The following is a 22,352-nucleotide window of genomic DNA, read 5'->3' on the forward strand; positions in this document are numbered from 1 at the left end:
AAAACTTGGGGTTATCTTAAAAAACAGATCCTTTAAAAAGGAAAATAGATCTGCCATAAATCTGATTTTCAAAGACAACTTGAAATTATCTTAAAAAACGTGGATCTTGTAAAAATGAAAGTAGATCCACCTATAGATTTGCTTTTTAAAGTCAAAAATTTGAAATCGTCTTAAAAAACGTAGAGCTTGTAAAGATGAAAGTAGATCTACCCATAGATTTGTTTATTGGAAAGATAATGCTTGCTAAGGAAGCTTAAAGCGCTATTATTTTCAGAGAACAGTGCTTGGAACAAAAAGAATGCAGAAATTCACAGGATAAGATAAATCTTTTACCGGGACATAGTCCCTGTTTCTAGCGCCAGATTGTGAACACATAAATCACGATGGCATCCACGTGTTCACAAACAATGTTCACATACAATCATTCTTCTAGAACTGAAACTATTATGCATAAAATTACAAAGGGACGATTACTCATCGACTCAGAGCCATCAGGCTCGTCCTTGTCTAGTCATATGGTAATGAAATAGATAATCGCATGGTAGAATAAATAATAAGTCGAAGCATAAACATAAAGACATAATATAAAGTGTTGAATGTAAATGAGACGGTGATTTACGTGATTCAGCACTAAGGCCTACATCCACGGGGGTTGTTGTTTCACTATGTAGTTGGGAGTTACAAAGATAGTCAAATGACTTTATCTGAAATACGAAGTTAGAAGGGGAAAGGGAATTCATACTTACTCTTCCTATTTCTCTCTCTCCTATGTTTACTAAGAATTGGTCGACCCCTTCTCTCTTGGTGGAGAAGGGTATTTATAGAGTTGACACATGGGGTCCACTGTCAGGGACAATTACAACCTTATCTTCCCGTTCTTTGTTCCGATGCCGCTGGTGTCTTCGTTTCTAACTGATGCCCCCAGCGGTTATGCTTGATGACGATGAACCACCTCGTTATCTTCCATAGATCGATTGACACGTACCCTATGCCTAAGGTATTTAATGCGGGTGGTTGGGGTGGTCTGCACGCGTCAGACAGATGTTTGATGCCCCTGTCATGTCTTCATCAGTGGAGCTAATCTTAGCCGTTGGTCTTGGGTCTGCCTTGAGATGAGATAAAGCAGATCTTTGGGTGCTCTTCAGTACTTCGTGGTGGCTCGTTCCTTCAATGCTCCCTGGTTCTCATCCATTGTATCAGTTCAAGGATGACCACATACAACTGTTAGACGTTCCTTGGATGTTGGTATGTGGCATCGTATCTTGATGCCCTTAGCCGTGTATCCTCCACGTGTATCTCCCTTGGACACGTGGAGAGTGATGAATTGTGTGTATACAGAGTTGGTTCAGACCAGCTCCTCCAAGGTATTTGTACATGCATTTGTAAGAATTTAGGGACTGCCACCACAAATGAAGAAGAGTCGATTCTCCCAAACGGCGTTTTGTACCCGAGTTCACAGTATAATTAGCTTGGAAAGTCATCCTCTTCCGAGTACTTGGTCTCCAAGGTATACCCTCCACATCACAATTTTTTGTCTTTACGGTGTGTATCGATGCTTATAATTTTTGTATGGAATCCTATGACGACTTCAACATCACTATGATATTATAATTACCTAAACCGGGGTTTCTCGTCCTCTTTGTTTTTTAGAACGCTGATATAATGTGTTTCCCAAATCCAAATATTCAAATTCCTCGTCACTACTTTAACGAAAAAGTGAGAAACAACATACCAACAGACATGAGGAGGAAAGGCATCGTCTCAGCATAAACTTGAATGATGCATAAAACCTACACCAAAACAATGGAAAATTAGACTTCGTCTAGATAATATGACAATCGGTGGATGACAATAATACATGTATATATCTTGAGGCATACCATGAACAGAGTTACAAAGCCAACGGACCTAAAATTTTAGCTATGAATAGAGTTGATTAAATTTATTTTTTTTTAATTTATTTTTTGATCGTGAAAAGAGATTATATAGAAGAGATAATAATTGTTACAACCAGACTCAAATAAAAAATTACAAGGGATACAACTTTCAATTGATCAATTGAAAGAGTAAGGACTAAGGAGAAAATCTATAGACTCGTTACAAATTGTAAAATATAAGAAAACCCAAGACACAAGCTCATCCTAGCCCAATAGACCCATTACAAACTAAAGTTTGTTAGAGATACCCATAAAAATCCCACAACCTGAAGAGATGGAAACCCTAATAATCAAAACATCTTGTTATCAAACTCGTCGTCGCCTATCATTTGGACACCACCGGATCACAAACCATTACAGAACCTGCGGTTATTATCAACAGAAACCAGCACCTTTGGTTATTTAGAACTGAAGATCACAACATTTGGAAGCTTAATCATCAGAAACCAGCACCTTTGCTGATTAAGAACTGAAGATAAGATGGGAACCTTAATCATCAGAAACCAACACCTTTGTTGGTTAAGAACTGAAGATAAGGAGATGCTGTAAGAGATTATGGGATTGGTGTAAGAGATGTATGATATGGGATTATAACATTGTTGATGGAGGTTGTATTTTGGTTGAGATTAAAGTGTGTATGTAGCGGTTTTGAGGGATGAAATTGATATAGGATTTTAGAGATTTGATGAGATAAGGAAGTAGTAAGTAAGTTCATCACCATTTCTTCAAACTAGGATGAGGTGAAATTGGCAGGGTAAAATAAAAAATGGGATCAGCTTTAATCCAAAGAATTGAAGAGAAGAGAGATTGAGAGACATGGGGAAAGAGAACTTCAAGCAACCATGGCAACCTGACCTCTGCATCAACCCCAAAATACTACCCAATGACCAAATTAAACAGCTAAAACTAAAGAGAACCAAAAGAATATACCGAAGTCTTGCTCGGATCTAGCCCTCTGGGACTAAATCCTGAGCAAGCAATGAGTGGTGGCTGTTTTTCTCTTTGCTGAAGTTAGGGTGTTTTTAGAGAGGAGGGAGGGTGTTTTTTTCTTTCTCAAGTTAGGGTGTTTAGAAGAAGATGTGCAGTTACGTCTCTTGATTAAATTTAATCAAATTTAAGCCAACAATAAATTTGATTACCAATGTACTTTTAAGTTTTGGTTAACAATCAGTGTACATATTCAACAAACATACTTCCAATCAAATCTAGTTAACGAAAATAAAGAATGTTTCTTAGATAGATATGAACTTAAAGACAGACTTAACTGCTAAAAGCAACCACACCAAAAAAAATGACAACTCTTCAATTTCCTGGCTTTCCCTAATAGACACCAAAAACAAACGCCAACTCTTCACTTTCCGTACATATAAACAAAACAAAAGCAACATCAAAAACACAAAACAAAAGCAACATCAAAAATTTCTCAAGTTCCATAGACATTCTTTCACCATAGGAATTCCAAAATTGTAATAAACACCATAAGGGAGGTAGGGAGGGTATGATTGTTCCCGTTTTTTTATACTTTTATAACGTTCTCACAAATGCAGTCAAAAACTATTGTTTTCTACACTTCATTTTCCGAATTTTTCCTTTTTTGGTTCCTAACGTAGGCACGTTCTGAATATGGTAGGTTTACGAATTTTGAATTGAATTTCCAAATTTCCGAATTGAATTTGTTTTTGATGCCCTTTCCAAGTAAGTCAAGGTTTCTTTTTTTTTCCTCTCTTCTAAACGTGGTTTTTTTTTCTGAAAAAAAAGCTTGTTTCGACCGATAGGAAACGAGGGTTTCCTCACCATTTAATATGAGAGCTTTATTTGTCTAGGCCTTTAAGTCTTTAGATACCTCGTTAAAATATGAGGTTTGAAGAAATACAAGTGGTAGGTGATAATAAAGGAAACAGATCCATGAACATACCATTTTGACAAAGCTTTTGAACAAAATTTCTTACCCATTAGAAGCTATTGATCGTATGGTTGAAAATTTTGGCTGAGATGGCATCTAACTAATACTAATTTTTGTTTGGTAGCGTTTGCCAGATGAGTAAAAAACTTCTAGGAAAGAATACATAGAGAAATTGAAGGAAAATTTTCCAATCTTATCTAGCATTTTTCTTATATAAATTTTATGGAGATAAATTCTATCATCTCGACTTCTAGCATGTTGAATTGGAGAAGATTAATTATGAGCATCAGAGATTGTGTTTTTAAGGATATAATGTTATTTCGAGGTTAATTAAACAATGCAACGAGACAAGAAAGAGATGAACATATATAAAGACTAGGAATAGGACTCCAACAAAATAACGAAGACGAGGAAGAGTTTCATGGCTTTAGTTACAGTACTCAGACATCGAATCAGTACAACCTTATTGTTGGCTAAGTAGAATGTGTTTAGCAAATTTGATTGATTAAACGATTCAATTCCTGCTGTAATAAAAACAAGACATTCACATAATGAATTTAGAATTTATAACTTATTAAGATCGGTCGGTTCTGTTTGATAAACTATAATGCTAATTAATGATTGATCGAGAAGTATGTAAATCTGATGATTGATGATGACTCATGGGTGAATACAATGACTAATGATGAGTTTGGATTTTTTTAGTAAAACCAGGAGTAGCTATGATTGCATAGAGGAGCGAAAATTCGGTTTTTATTTAGTTAGAGAACTATTTTCGCTTTAATCTCGATATTTTTGTTTCAATCTCAATTAAACTAAACACAAAACAGCGTTGACTGAGTTTTCACATAAGCACCGGTATGAACCATTAGATATAGAAGATCTAACATTTTGGATGGTTTGTCGAAGGCTTTTGTCATAATGGTTTGTTCATGGATCCCGGCCGGATAATAAATCCCACCATCCTGAAACATTCTCATAAAAAGTAAACTGACATAAATCATGAGCAATGAAATTTACATTTTTAACGACATAGACAAATCTAACTTCTTCAAATCTGCCTCCGATATCTTTGATCTTCATAACTAGGGAATGAATGCTCCATGGAATAAATATTTCCCTGATGTCTTCAACATTCAACTCTATATCAAATTCTATTGGCGCATGGTTACAAACAGTTTTTGGCCATGGACAGTTAAACAAAAGATGAGTAATCGACTCCTCTTCTTGCATGAATTCAAAAATAAATCCGATGATATTTGAAAGATGACTTCTAGATTACGATATCGTCATTTTGGTTTATCTTCTCCTTCATTAAAATTAAAGTCTCCCAAGAGAGAATAATATGCACAGAACATCATCATAACGATCACCACCGTCATTTTTAAGAATCAAGCCGTATGTTGAGTCGTCAAACGAGGACTCATGGTTAGGCACTTAAGCAAGTGGACATGGCTCTTAAGTTCGAATCTTGTATTCTCGCACGGGTTATCTCCAAAAATTATTTTTAATAAAAATTACTTGGAAAGCATAAATTTAGACTTGTCTGATATATGAATCGATGTGAATTGCACGAGTCAAAATATGGATCGTATGATTCATAACTGGAATTCAGACCATTTAAGAAAATTTTGTAGTGAATGGTGAATCATAAGATTTTAAAATTATATCCTTTCAAGAAAGAAAGTTTTTAATCATAATTTTCAGAGCGGAACAAAGAGTAACTTTATAGTTAGAGTTCACCACCACGGCCTAGAATTATTTTTAAGACACCTATTATTTGGCTAATGGCTAAGTATTTAGAATTAAAATTTCTTGGTTAGACAACCACGTATATATATTCGTTTAACTCTAATTTTGTAGTGGTAAAATAGCACTGCGCACGTGGAGACATCCTAGGAGAAGAGATACCAAGACGGAATAAAAATGAGTATCAGATCTAATCCACGAATCTGACACGTTAGTCGAACATGTTAACCAGGATATCTACCACGCATAACTGAGGTGACGACAGGTGGAAGCAAGTGAGAAGATTAGCGGTCAAGTTTAAAAACGAATAGAATGCATTTAATGCAACTTGTAAAGGAGGGAGATAGTGATGCTAGCTAGATGATTTATACATCGGAAGATAACGAAGGATACATCGTGGATGACAAGAACTCAGGCCACCACCCCGATGAAGATATAACAACTATGATACGCATGCCTAACGTCGTAACTTTGGTTGTATCAACACTCATGCCTATAAATTCAACGTTAAGCTATCAGAGAAGGGTTAAATTCTTTAAGAGAGAAAATGACATAGTATAAGATTGAGAGTGTTCGTGAGAAAATAGAAAGAAAAGTTTATACCTTAATCTTTGTAACTTTTTTATCTAAATAAGAACCAACTATTTTCTGCCAATGTACGTAGATAATCATGTCGAACCACGTAAATTCTTGAGTGTTGTTTTAATATTTCATTCATGTTTATGTTATTATCTTTCATATATTTTTATTATATGATGAATGGTTTGAAATGTAGAGTTATATTTTTAGCAACTATTTTGGCTTTAGAAACAGGGACTGAGTAGTCTTATTGAGTAACTTGTGGCTAAGTTTGATTGATGCTGACAGATCTTGAAATGAAAAAGTATCTACAATCTTTGCTCTTACATTCGAAAATATTTCCAGTACTTCTAAAAACCTAAGAGCTTTGCTTATGTTCTTTTCTTTAAAAGCTTAGAAAATTTTATCTTGTCTTGTTTATAATAGAAAAAAGCCTCGTATTCGTTGTGCAAAAGATATTCTAGTGTTATACCTTTATGTTCTCAAAAGATCCGAGTTCTTTTTTGAGAAAACCTTATTTGTGTTTTCATGGCCTTGTTTTCATTATTGAGTATGGTGGGAATTTTTGATAAAAACGATTCTTCATCAAGATCAGTAGCTTAGATAGGTAAATATTCAGGAAAATTTGTGATTTCTTTTTTGGAAGGTTAAAGGTATCTGTGGTAGAATCATGGTAGTTTCAGACAGGAAGTCTTAGAGGAACCTGAGTTATACCAGTAAGGAGCATCATCTCACTAAGGTTAATTTATCAGTTGGAAACCTCGTATTTGGCCATGACGTTCTTTTCCAAACCAAAAAAAAAAATCATCAGTAGAGACCATTGCAAAAGCTTTCTCATAGTGTGATGACGCTGCAAAAAAGTGCAGATAACATACATGAAGACTTAGAAACTGTTGGATCTAAGTTGTTTTATTTTCTAAAACTTTGATAAAAAGAAAACAAAATCAAAGTAGTGTTTGCTTTTATTTCTGGACCTAGGTGGACTCGAAAGAGGAAGTGTGAACTTCAGATAGACTCGATGATGAGCCCTTCCCTCCCGATATCGAACCTGTGCAATCGGGTTGTACTCAACGGAGCAAGTCTGCAAGAAGGAGTAACCACATGGATCCTAAAAAGTAATCCGCTAGTAAATGACATGTTACTTGTGAATGAAGAAGCCAACCCGTACGTTGCAAGAGGATAATGACGTTCTTGGGGATGATGACGAAAATCGTGAAAAAATACAATATCCTAAGATGATATGGAAACTTTTGATAACAAGAAATATGAGACGTGAAGGATAACATGCCAAGTTGAGCGTCGATATATTACTTAGGCCAAACAATTATGCCAGATTGAAACAGAACAAGGGGTAGAGATCTTACACTATACTCGACGAGGAAAGCGACACGAGATATAGAGGACCACCATTCCCAGAAGATAAAACTTATCGAGCCATAAGAGCACAGATGCTACTTCTGCCATGATACTCACAAACCAGAAGCAACAGGATAAACTGATGAAGAACCTGGAATGAAAGAACTACGTGTTAGAGAAAGAAAATAGTCGTCTCAGAAGGAGTAATACTCAAAGAATTAGATGATATTCAGAGTGACTCTAGATTGCAACTAGGATACACGAGAGTGTCGGGATTAGGTTTTCTAGATGCTAGAGTTCTCCGTTATATAGTCTTTCAAATCAGGGTTGCTTAGAATCAAAGCTAAGATATCTTAGTAACAAAGAAATTAATATTTACTGTTAGATGAACTCCTGATTTAAGATTCAAGATAATTTTACTAATAAAATAAGCAATAAATCTCCACCTTTATATGGTATTAGCTTGATACACACAAATTAAATATACATATATTTAGATATGGGTGAACCGTACCTAAACGTGTATAACAAGTTGGCTCGATAAAAATAAACCGAAGTTAGCCATATGAACACTTTTAGCTTAGCCATAATCAGTCAACACTTCTAGATAAAGTATGATAATCAATCAATCATGATAGATAATCAAATGAATCTAAATGTTCTTTAAGAGAGTTGTCCAAATGTTCAATATCTCATATAAATATCCATGAACAATTTAAAGCATATTCGGTTTGGTTTGTAATTGTACAAAGTAATTATACAAGAACCAATTCATGAACATAGTGCCACGGTTAGCAAAGCAAGTTCGCATACCTTAATTCATTAAAGTTTCAGGGGCTTTAGTTCGCAAACGAACCTGAGTTCATGAGTATGAGTTGTCATACTTACCGATTTTAGAACCTAACCACTATGTTCGCAAACTGAGTACATGAACCACAGTTCCGGACTTTCCTAGTCTTGACGTTCACAAACCACAATTCCAGACTTATCACAGGTAAACCCGTTCGCAAACAAGAGTTCTGGACCTGAACTAGTACTTCACAGTTCGCATACTAGGTACGCATACTATGTTGTATCCAGACATTGGTAGTAGTTCTAAAACTCTCATTCAATCATTGAAACATCCGTAGAAGACAACAATGGTAATCTAACACATACCACTAGCTTCAAGTAATTTTTAAGTGATTAATTGATCAATACGAAACTTCCAAGTTAACATCAAATGATTGTTTCACACAAATCATGTAAGATGTTCAAGGTAATTTTCACATGATCATCTTGACTTAATATTTAGTTTCCAACAAATAAATTGTTTACCATTAAACTTGTCAAGTAGATGATGAAACTTTCTAAGCTTTAAACTTTTATTTCTAGAAATATATAAACGAGATAAACTCGGCTCGAAATTTCAAATGTGTATAACACAAACTATATAGTTATACGACTTAGTATCATTGGAAGATAGAATTGAATATACTTTTGCGTGATAGATAAGTTTTATTCTCCACATACCTTTTACCGACGAAGTACCTCCAAGCTCTTCAGTAGATCTTCTTCTTCAGTTGGTGAACGCTATGAAGTCTAAAGCTCAACTACACACTTCTATCCTAATTCGAGACATATCTATAAGTAGACTAGAAATCAAGTATATAGGTTTGATCAACTAAACTTGACAAACAAGCTTGAGATAGAAACGCTTGCGAGTTCGACCGAGCAGTTCTCTAACAAGTTCTGGTATGAATTTATGAAGGGTTCATATTTTAGAAACACATACTTATCTCAACTTTCATCCTCACTATTTTTCAATTAACGGTATTGAAAATATTTCCCCTTGTACAAACTTAAAGGAAGGGTAAATTGATATTTCATCCTTCTAGTTTGAATTCTAGTTCGTGAATGGAATCCCTAACTTTAAAAATTCCATTGGTTACGAAACTCCACATGGTTTGTTATTCTTCCTTTTCTAGTCTCACACTAGTTTTGGAACTCTTCCAAAAAGGTTTCTTGTGGAGTGTTATATATTTGTGCTCTTGTGAATACAAACTCATATTTTTAAGAATTGTGGAGCCTCTAAGCACGATCTCTTCTAGTGAGACATGTATTCCTATGGTTTGTGATAATCATACAACTATTAAGGAAGATGGGAAGTCATATCCTAACGATAAAGATTTACTCTTTAAAAGGAAGAAGATGGATATGAAGAAGCCAAGAGCTAATTGCTCTAACCAACAAAGGTTTGCAACTCTTCTTGACAAACTTAAAAAGAGTAAGTTGGAAGTACATGTACTTAAAGATATTCTGCAAAAATCTTTCGAGATTCAAGAAGCACTTGTTAAACAACAACCCAATAGTTTAATTGAGGGAGTGAATACTCTTATCATAAACTATATGTTCCAATGTCGGTTGCTGACAACGAGTTCGGGAATGATGAAGAATTCTTTAAGGGTATATTTACTAGTTAACTCCTTATAGGAATTTTTTTTCTTATTGTTTTAAGGAGGAACACTAGCTTCTGAGCAGCATTTTTATGCGTTAGCATTAGCTGTTCCAAATACAATCAACTTGCAATGTTAAAGTTTATTTAGTTAAATTTCATTTTGGAGATGACTTGGAATACCTAATTTTTATTGATTATACTTACTTTGTGAGATTTTCTCTTTTCTATCATATTTTTGGTGATTGAATGGATATGTCATATGTTCTCATAGTTTAAGCTCTTAACTCTTTGTGTTCGTCACTGGCTAAAAAAGGAATAAACTATTTTGAGAATTGCAATATTGATCTTCCCACGATTACACTTGCACTGGACTCCGTAAAATGGTCTTAATTGTCCCTTTTCCTCCTTGAATGCGTAACTTCCAGGGAATAAGATCGATAATGTGCATGGATATAAAAGAAATAATTCTTATGTTGAGTCATATCGCATAAATTGTCCTTTTTGTTCGTAACTGGCCTAGAGAATAGTTTTTGTCAATGATTATTTTTCTCACGAAAGTAATGCATCTTAGTTCCTCTAACATTAAGATCGTCATTTTTAACTTTTTTGTTCGTAACTGGCGAGAAAAGAGAAAAATATTGGGATAAAAATCTACTTTGTTCATAACTGAAAATTATATTTGTTAATATCCAAAAAATCCTTCTCTTGTGATTAGAGAAAGGTCGCTCATGTTTTTCTTTTGGGAATGACATCAAATAGGGAGAGTTCAATTTGAACTTGTGCTTAATTTTTATATCTCTGTGGAGAGTGCGGCTGTGGAATTGTAGGAGATGATTGTACCTGTATATCTCCTTGATGAAGACGCCAAGTTTACTTGGTGAAATCTTCTAAATAAAAATCAGTATGTGTTCTTTAGTCTTGATAACTCTTTTGTTAGAATTCATTAAGATCCCTATTTTTCTCCTTTGCCAATTTTGTTGACAAAAAGGGGGAGAATTATTTAGTAGTATTCTGCTACAACATATGGCTTTCGGAGAATTACGTAAGGGGAAGTGGATTATAATCTATATGTTTTTACCTATTATGCAAAAGAAGTAAGTAATGACTAAGGAGAAGAACATATCAACGTAGTATTGCATCAAAGTTGTGGTGCAATTAAACATTGAGTAAGGTAACAATATTATGTTTTTGTATAACACCCATTGAGTTGAGTGATTTTATCACTCTAAAAAGCTCTGATTGATTATTCTCATAAATTTTTATCGCTACGGATCTTCAACAATAAGGTGCTTAAACGAGCACATGCAGAACCATAGAAGAACTTGAAGTACAAAAAATTCACGATGTTGAAGAACCAAGAAAATCAAGCATGATGGATTTGGAGTTGAGTTATTTATTTTGAATCCGTATGTATTGATAGTTTTGTCATTAACATTGACAAACATGGAGATTTTTAGAGCACTTCTCGGTCGAACTCGCAAGTTTTTCCATCTCAAGCTTGTTGTCAATGTTAGATGTACAAAACTATATCTTGATTTCTAGTCTAACAAAGTCAAGTCTCGGACTAGGTTTAGAGGTTGGTAATTGATTATCAGACATCACTGAATAACCCTCGAAGATTGAAGACTGAAGATCAACGAAGACTTTTGGAGAACTTCATTAACAAAGAGGTACGTGATGACTGCACATTCTATTTACTCACAGTGTTACCATTCTAGTTAAGTTTTGTCTTGTTAAATATCTCGAAATATAATTCAAGTAATGGATGTCCACAGTTCCTTAGAAAATTTTAGTTGAAAATAATTTATTGTTGAAGAACTATTTTTGTGTTAGTGGATCATTTGTAAATCGCTCGGGCAATGATATTTTATATCCATAATAATTGGGAAGGTTTCAGAAAATCAAAAGAGAGTTTTCAGAACTTACTGAAATCTGGACTCAGGGTACGCATACCTAGTACGCGAACCATAAATATATGAGATTCTGGAATATAGGTAGGTACGCATACCTATTCATGATCCTTAGTGTTTTGAATTTGTAAATGGGTAAATTACAGTATACCTCCTAGTTAGAGAACTGTGGTCACCTGAGTTTGTGAATAGCCTAGCGTTACACGTACTTAGCACACGAACCGTGGTGATATGAGTTCGTGAAAAACCTAACGGTACAATACCTAGTAAGCAAATTTTGGATCCCTGAATTCACAAACTGGCTAATGATATGCGAACCATTTCACATACCTATAAATTAGAATATGTTCATGAACTATTTTCATAAATATGTTTAGCATTGCTATAATTTTCATAAACACCTCTAAGACATCTTTGAGCACTAAATCAACTTGCGGTTTTGCATCATGATTCAAATCTTAAGTGTTAAATGAACACGAATTTTCTTATAAATTCTAGCATACTTCCACGAACTATCATTACACTCGATTCTGGTACTCTGTACCATAGTGTATATTCTTCAATGTAATTTGAAGATTTCTCACATGCTTGCGTGAACTCTTGACAAGAGTTTCATGTAAACAAAGAAAGTGTTTGGTTGAATCTCAAGTTATCTTAGCTTGTATTCTAAGCAATGCTAGTCTTGAAAATATATAAATAAAGGGACTCAAACAACTGGGAATTTGAATCCCTAATACTTTTGTGACCTAGTTGTATGCTGGAGTCGTCCTCAATTGACCATGGTTTCCTATGTGAAACATATTTAGGTTTAAGACTTAACGATTTCACCTACGGATTCGTGAAGCCAATACTGACTATATTACCTTGATAGTTGTGTATCCTGATCTTGTTCTTTCTGATATCGATGTTTTGGTAATCTCTTTCAAGAATGAGATGGATACAAATTGAAAAGTTCTCTTCATCTCAGACTTTGTGATTTCTCAAGATAGATATCTAAAACTATTCTTAAATGATACTAGTATAACACACACGCGCGATGCGCCTGCCTTTCCATTTATAAACCCGCAACACGATATGAGAGTGTCATTTCATTTATAAACCCGCAATGCATATCATTTCTTGATTTTCTTTTATATAAAATGAATAGTACACACTAATATGAGATTGTCTTTTACATATTTAATGACACTATTTTAGTATGTGGACTCATGAAGATACTGTAGTTTAGCCGACAAATTTCAATTCAACTGCATATAAACTATACTATACTACCATTATACTTGCATATCTGAGATTCTAAAGCAAGCATGAATAAATATATCTTTTCAGATAAATCAAGAAAAATAGTTGGATTGAAGTTTTAATCAACCCCTATAACTAAACATGACGATAGATAACTTCTTGCATATTTTAAACCCACCGGTAATTTTTTTGTGCTTCTTTCTCATCATTGCTTTTAGTTCTATGTCTAAACTCCATATGATTAAGTTTGCACAGGGCCATTTGGCTCTGTATTTCTTTTGCTAGATGTGCTTCTTGTTGTTTCTCTTGCTAGATGTGCTTCTTGTTATGTTACTATCATTGAATTATGCCTTGTTGTAGCCAAAGTTCGATGTATCAGTAGTTGAAAATTTATTTGATGGACATCATGACCATGACATTTCCTCGGTAGTGAGGCTACATATGGTTTGCACCATGTCGCCTAAATCTATAATGAAATAAACAACCAACACCATTTAAATGTTCACCTTATATTACATTTTTTTACTTCGAAATTGATGACCTCCGTCAGAAAAATTTCGATGAAAATTGCTTGTCAGAGAGCGTGTGCATGTGCGACAAACAAACCATATCCAAATATGGCGTGGGAGCTAACGTTGTCACGTGTTTACATTTCCGATGTTTGGAAAATGTCAACTTTTCAATTGTTTTTAGGACATTTTTTTCATTTTTTACTTATACAAAAACCTGTCTATTCATTTATGTTTTAGTTCTCCTTCGTCTGTAGCCATATCACTGCGGCACCGGCACCACCCTCTCTGTGTACAAACTACTTCTCCTTCTATCATATGTCGTATATCATATCTTATATCTCCTTCTCTTTCTTTGTTTAATTCATAAAAATCAATACCAATTTAGGTTGTGTGGGGATTATTTTTTTCGGTTGATTCTTTTAATTTGATCTTTGTTAATGGATTTAATATGGTTTGTATAGTTGTTAGAATTTGATTTTATTGTGAATCACGTCTGAATTCTAAGTGATGTTCCTAATTCGTAAAAGAATATCAATTATCTAGAGTCTAGACTAACTTTCAAGTCTTTTATAAATAACCATGTTTCGTTGATTGTATGAGAAGGATGAAAAAGCTGATCGTTAAGGAAAACAAATAATCTGAAAAATAAAGTCGACCAAAATTATGGTCAGCGAGATTCGAACCTTGTTCCATTGAGTCGCCTTAACTTAATATGTTATTGTACCTTGTCTTTTTAATTTAAGACTTCCAAAATTGAAGGTTATATTTGTAATAAAGAAAAAGCTTCACCAAAACTAAGGCTTCACCAAACAATTGGGTCTTTTCATTATATTAGTAAGATAAGATATTTAAGATTGTACATAATAGGTGGTTAATTTTTAGAGCATAGCTCGCTGAACCCATCAAGCGTTGGTATGTCAAGTTTGGTTGTCATATTTTAGTGTGTCAAAACTCATATAAAGTCGCTTGATTATAACTAGACTCAACTTCGTTTAGGTTAGACTAGAAAGTTTAGGAATTTTGAGACATACAAGTATTACTCCGAAGACCTGAAGAATGTGAAGAAGAAGCGAACAACAATGACAACATCATCCTTCCTCTTGAGGTTAGTAATATTGACTTGAATTGTTTCATTCCTAACGTATCTTTCAAGTCGTGTTATATTGAAAACATAACTGCGAAGCTGATGTGACATGGTCATATTTGTATGATCATAGTATTAGGTAATTAGACTACAAAGTATAACGCTTATCTTTTGAACTTCGTAGATATAACATTGACATAATCTTGTATATACTGTTATGATTATGTGAATGGGTTATGGTGAAGATTTCATCCTAGGAAACAATGTTTTACATTTGTCAAAAGGAAGTACATTCATGAACTTGTTTTACGAATCAAAAAGGAAATCGTTAGGCTTATTGGTACGGCTATTCATTGCAAATCTTTGGATTACCAATATGTGTGAGATGGTAGAACCGATCGTAACTTTGTTATGAATCTTGGTATAACTAATCACGATGCCTGACTTATGATTTGGTATGACTAGTTTTTGTTAATTGGTGTAACCAATCCTAAGTAATCAACATGAGATGGTATGATCGATATGTATAATTGGTATGATCGATATGTATAATTGGTGTGACCGATCCTAGTAATTGGTGTGACCGATCACAAAGTGTTATGTAATCGATCCTTGTAATTGATAACCGGTCCTGATAATTGGTGTAACTGATCCTGGTAACTGGTGTGGCCGATCACAAGCAATACCATGAGTATATGGTAACTGGTCCTGGTAATTGATGTAACCGATCCTGGTAACTGATGTAACCGGTCCTGGTAACTTGTGTGACCGATCACAAGTATTTCCATATTAAGGTATAACCGATCCTAGTGATTGGTAGAACCGATTGAACCCATGTATGTGATTTGATATTTGATCAATTACATAGTGATCTTGGAATACAGGTGGACCAATTCTAAACTTGTTTGGAAGTGTGGTATAACCGATTCCAATAATGTAAATCCATGTAAATATGAATAAGGATTTATAGTGAAAATATGTCAACATACGTTGAACACGTACAGTAACTCTTATAATTTATTGTTCAAAGATATTCCTTAGTACTCAAGGAGATCATGTGCCGAAATAAATTGAGAATCTTTTAACTAAGGTTTTTGGTTTTATATGCTTTAATTACCAACAATTAAATGCATATATATATAGTGAATAAAAATTAGTAATGTGCATTTAATAATTGGAGATTTTCTATTGAGATATTTCGGAAATTTTGGAAAAGCATTTATTGGAATTAGGAAAACCAAATTTTGTTATTCATTGCATATCTTGAGAATATTTTTGGTTTTGGAAATTCCTTGGTGTCCAAACATCTTTGGTCCATAAAGACCTAAGTTTTCATTTGTAGCAAACTATCCTAAGAGCCAGGTAAACTTCATTATTTTTGTTTCTGGTTGAGCCGTCTAATCAGAGAAGAAAGTATCATAATTAGGTGAAATCTCTTACGACCGCTTTTTAAAGACTTCCGTGGATCAAGAAGCTCTACTGCCTTTTTACCCAAGAGCTCTGATCGAGTTCCGTTGGTGGGAAACAAGATAATTGCAATGTTATTAGTTTTCGATTGATTTGATTGACTATTGGTTGTTGAAACTTTGATTGCACCTAGTTTGTTTATTCTTGAGAATCTTCTCTTCTGTTATAAGATTCATTCAAACTAGATCGAAGAATCGACGGGATCTTTAGAACTTTTTGTGGATCTAAAGACACCTTGTGATAATCAATTGTTAACAGACTATATTCTGTGTGTGATTGATCACAAGAGATTCAAGTGGTGTTATGCAGGTGTTTATTGAATATTAAAGAAGATTTGAAGACGAAAAATATTTCTTATTTGGTTCTCATATCTTTGGGTGTTCACAAACCTTGATCGTCTGGGATCCAACTAGAATCGGATTTATTCGATTGATTAGTTGCGTGAAATCGACATCACTTTATAGTTTCTTGTTGGAATGTAGATCGATTGATTGCAAATCTAAACTTGACTACTTGGGTAGTTATTGGATAAATTGATCTAACCAGGAAAAGGAGTTTACTAAATTAAACGGGAGAGCCTTTGCGTATGACTTGATATATCTTTATCTTGAAAGAATCGAAAGAGTTGTTACTAAACAGATTTTTTGTTCCTTTACTGTTTGGAATACGATCCAAAGGAATTGTTCCAGTGCGTGAATTCATCGAAGTCGGAAGCATAGGGATACTGAGGAAACTAAGTGAACTAGGGGTAGTTGCTTGGTCTCAACTATACGAAGTTGGTGTAGATTTTGTATAATAGCTTAATTTTGAGAGTATTCAATTCTGGACTAGGTCCCGGGTTTTTTTTGCGCTTGCAGTTTTCCTCGTTAACAAAATCTTGTTGTGTGATTTACATTAATTTTCCGCAATTAATTTATTTATATAATTTAAATTGCACAAACGTTAACTCCTCACATACTTGGTAGTGATCCTATAGAGTTTGATTAAGTCGGAACCTATTATCAAGTATCACATTTTGGTAGTCGTATTGTATCGATCTCAATCCATAGACAATCACACAAAATATCAATACCGATTTGTTGTATTTTCTCGACTCTGTCCACAGACGATTACTTTCGGTAAGAGGAATTATAGGTGGATAAATAAAAGATTATGGTGTATTTGGGTACCCTCGTCTTTTCATTAATAATCCAGGCTTTTCAGCTAACTGAATGTAAGTGTTCTGGATATTTGAGGTTTGCTAGCTTTCTCTATTACAAACATATTTCCAAGCCTTGATTTTTTCGATCTAAAGAGAAATCAAATAGGCTTATCTGTTAAAGTCAGATTGGTATATCAAAAGTATTCTCTTAAGTGAAGCAACTCTTAGGATGTACATGATCTCGGCTAAGGTAACCAATTGTGTATAGCCTTGAGAGGTTCAAGAGACGCAAGGAGCACGACTGCAGCTGAGTTGCTTGGAGGGTTAATTCTTTCTCAACTACATTTTTGTATGAAGTCTGATAGTAGGCTAGTTTATGTAGCGGCTTAATACAGTTTTTTATTCACATGTGGACGAGGTCCCGGGGTTTTATTGCAAGTGCAGTTTTCCTCGTAACAAAACTTATAGTGTTTTGTATTTTTCGTTTTCCACATTATACTGTTTTATCTTTATAATAGAAATAACACAATTAGTATGTAATCAGTTCTAGTAGATAAGTCCATATTAATTGTGATCGATAACGAGACTCGTTATTATAGAATTCGTATCTTGAAAGATTATTAACAAGTTTTATACTTGGCAGAATTTCGTTATTATTATTTGGATACGACTAGATTGATCTTGGATATTGATTTTTGATATTTTCCAAGTACTCTTCCATACAATCCGGTTCACGGACTTTGTTGTCTTGACTATCGGATTGAAGATAAAGAGATACAAACTTTATATACATATTGTTCAAGGATCTTTAAGTTGGTATACTTGCAATTGTATTAGGCTTTGTCCATAGAGGTTGACGAAAGAAAAAGTTGGTGGTGTACTTGGTATCCCCTCCTTTTCAAAGGCATATTATAAAACTAAAAGTTTTATTGAGCAAATAGGGAGAATAGTTTAGCCCCCGATCTTTGTAACCTTTTCATCTAAATAAGAAAAAACTATTTTCTCTGGTGGACGTAGGTAATCATGCCGAACCATGTAGATTCTTGATTACTGTTTTGATCTTTGATTCATGTTTATGTTATTATCTTTCTTTTGTTTTCATTATATGATGAATGGTTTGAGATGTAGAGTTATATTTTTATCTAATACAAATTTTACCCCAGTACATACGTAAAACCTCGATAAGTTGTTTGATTGAATTGACATTTCCATAAATTAATAAACACATGTCTCAACTTTATTAACTTATCAAGGTTTGGAAAATTGAGAGCGCATGAAACAGTTTGAAGTATAAACCAGAAGAAATTAACCCATATGTACAAGATACTCGACTTGACTCGGATTATGATTTTATTTGGAAGGTTAAGTTTCATCACTAAGTTGAAGGTTAGTTGTTATCAGTTTGATATATTTAGTACCCACGACAAAGATCATGTGAATCTTATTCCAAGTAGTAATATTGCTAAAAACTTAGACCATAGGACTTATATGGCACTTGCTTTCTCAAAAATAAACTGATTTTTTTCCACTAAACATGTCATAGAAGAAGAACAAAGGTCCCATTGTATAAAATGCTGATTTTTAAGTGGAGACCAACAACCCCATCGAATTAATAAAAGCACAATCAACAATTAAAATGAAACTTTTAATATAATCATCAATTCATCATGAGTTCAAATTGATACAAGAGTGTAAAACTGCATTTGAGTTGATCGACATTATTTAACAAAGAAAAAAAAACTTCACTTCTTTAGATTTAAACCACTCAGTAACATATATTTACTACAATTAATATAACTCTTCTTTAAATGTATCGGTCAGCCAGAACCCATCTGCACAATCTATAGGTGTTTACTTAGTGACTTTTTTAGTTGTATCTTCAGGGATCATAAACTTATACTATCCACCACATCATGTTATCTCTCTCATTTATCTCAGCTTTGTAGTATACTCCTCTCGACAGTATAAGATTATAAATCTAGGTTGGTCATAACGTCGTTAGTAGATGACGAGAGATTTGGTGTAGAAAAATCACAACGCAGTGTCCAACAATGCAGTAGCTTTAGAGTTACTCACTATGCCCTCACTCAAAAGGCGAATAGCTACCACCCTTGAAAAATTTCTCGCAAATATGAAAAAAGTAACGGGTGTGGAATTAGATTTAAGCCACTCAACCCGGTATCGTAGTTCACATGGTTGTTGACCCAAAGACATTCAAATAGAAAAGAATCACATGATTAAGACATAAAAACTTATGTATCAAAAAAAATGGTTTTGAAAGTTAGTGAAAAAGCGGGGGTCTAACAACACCACCCAATATTTTGCTTAGCAATCTGTATGGACTAACTTCGAAATACTTTCTAGAGAATCAACTAGACAATCAGACTCAATCTAGATAAAAGTATCTCAAGGAGTTAATATCTCTCTCTTGTTTTTGATTTACTCGAGCTAATAGAAATCATCGAGTCTTCAATCAAACACAAGGAATAACTTGGATGGTACCAAAGACCAATATCCAAGGATCAATCAATGACAGTCAACAACCAAAGGTTGGATTACTATAATTAATGATCTAACGCATAACCTGTACTATTTCAATTATAAAGATAAAACAATATAATGCGGAAACTGAAATAACACAGACACCAGAAATTTTGTTAACGAGGAAACTGCAAATGCAGAAAAAACCCGGGACCTAGTCCAGATTGAACACACACTATATTAAGTCGCTACAGACACTAGCCTACTCCAAGCTAACTTCGGACTGGACTGTAGTTGAACCTCAATCAGTCTCCCACTGATCCAAGGTACAGTTGTACTTCCTGCGCCTCTGATCCCAGCAGCATACTGTGCACTTGATTCCCTTAGCTGATCCCACCCACAACTAAGATTTTCTACGACCCAAAATCGCAGGCTTTAATAATAAACAAATATGTCTCACACAGACAAGTCTATCAAAGGATCAATATGTCTCCCACAAAAAAACCCTAAAGTTTTTGTTCCGTCTTTTGATAATAATCAAGGTGAACAAGAACCAATTGATAATCGGGTCTTATATTCCCGAAGAACAACCTAGAATTATCAATCACCTCACAACATTGTTAATCGTATGGTAGCGAAACAAGAGTATCGGATATGAAGATATTTGTGACTACTTTTTATATCTTGCCTATCGTAGATATTAATCTCAATCCAATCAAACTGATTGTACTCGTACGATAGAAGATGCAAGATCAGATCACACAACTACGGTAAAAGTAGTATCGTCTGGCTTCACAATCCCAATGAAGTCTTTAAGTCGTTAACCAGGTTTTAGAAGAAGAAAACCAAAGGTTAAAGTAGAAACGACTCTAGCACGCAAACTAGTATCACACGTGAGGTGTGGGGATTAGTTTTGCAGAGTTGCTAGATGTCCCCTTATATAGTCTTCCAAAACAGGGTTTCGCCTTGGTCACAAAGCAAACAATACCCACCGTTAGATGAAAACCTGATTTAGATTCAAGCCAATATTTCTCAACCGTTAGATCGAAAACTTAGCTTGTTATACACAAATGAAATGCACGCTTCTATGTTTGTTAACCGTGCCCAAACATGTACATTGTTGGCTCAACAATAGTTAACCAAAAGGTTATCCATATGAGCATTTCATACCAATCATATTCTTCGTCACCATAACTAGTTCAAATGACTCAAATGAAATAGTTAGAGAGTTGTTCAATTGCAAGGAAATCTTCCGTACTACACAAGACACAATTGAAGCAAAGATGATTTGATTCACTCGAATCGGTTCATGAACTTTATAGCCACGGTTTGCAAATTGCATTCCTTAGTCTTTATAAGTTTAAGTTCAGAAATCATCTTTAGATATATAACCTTCTTAAGTTCGCACACTAGGTTCGCGGACTTAAGCAACCGGGCAGAGTTTACAAACTCCAACAGAAAATCTCGGCAAAGACTTTCCGCCGGCTCGCGAACTGGGTTCGTGGACTGGTACTCACGCAACAAGTTTGTCAACTCCAGCAGAATTTCTCGGGATGAGAAGTTCGGAAGTTCGCGGACTGAGTTCGCGGACTTGGCAACAAGTCATTCTTCCAGTTTCTCTTGATCAACAAAGTTCGCAAACTTTGGTTCAAGGGATAGGACTAATGCACATATGTGTTTCCACAACAATACTTATTTCCATCATTGGTTATGTAATCTAAACTCTCATTCCAACCATTGAAACATTCTTAGAGAACGTTATATAGTTGTTACACCATTTCTCGTCAAAGCAATTTTCAAAGTGATTGAAACATATCATGACTTACGTTACTAGTTAAAGATAAACATGGTCGAAGTAAAGCGCTTACCAACACATATTTCGAGATATAGATAGGCGAGGTATACTCGGAGCGAAATACCAAATGTATATAATATAAGTCTATATATAGCATACGACTTTTTGTCTCAAGAAGTAGGAGATAGAGTAGATAGACTTTTGAGTGACAGATAAGTTCAAGTCTTCACATACCTTTTTGTCGAGAAGTTCCACCGGTTCCTTGAGTATCTCTTCTTCTTGTATGATGAATCGCCATGAATTCCTTGAGCTCAACTACACGTTATATCCTAGTCCAAGACTTAGCTATAGTAGACTAGAAATCAAGACTTACAGTTTTGATCACTAACATTGACAAACATGCTTGAGATAGCAACGCATGCGAGTTCGACCGAGCAATGCTCTAACAGTTGGAAAACCGATATAAGTATCTAAGAGATATATTGTGAAGTAATCAGTCTTTGATAGTTGTATTATAAAAACTCTAGCATATATTCTTGTTGTTTCTTTTAAATCTCTATGCTCACGAAATGTACTTATCTTATAATATATTATTATTAATAGTACTACAATGTGTTGATCTCTAAGATCAGTAACCTAACTTTCAACCTATTTTATATTTATCTGAAGGATGCGTATATAAGTGCAATATTGCATTAATGTAACTTAATTACGAATATATCTTAAACACATGTATTTAATTTGTATTTGTGATATTTT

The sequence above is a fragment of the Papaver somniferum genome, chromosome 2 (genome assembly GCF_003573695.1).
Source record: "Papaver somniferum cultivar HN1 chromosome 2, ASM357369v1, whole genome shotgun sequence".
Taxonomy (NCBI): domain Eukaryota; kingdom Viridiplantae; phylum Streptophyta; class Magnoliopsida; order Ranunculales; family Papaveraceae; genus Papaver; species Papaver somniferum.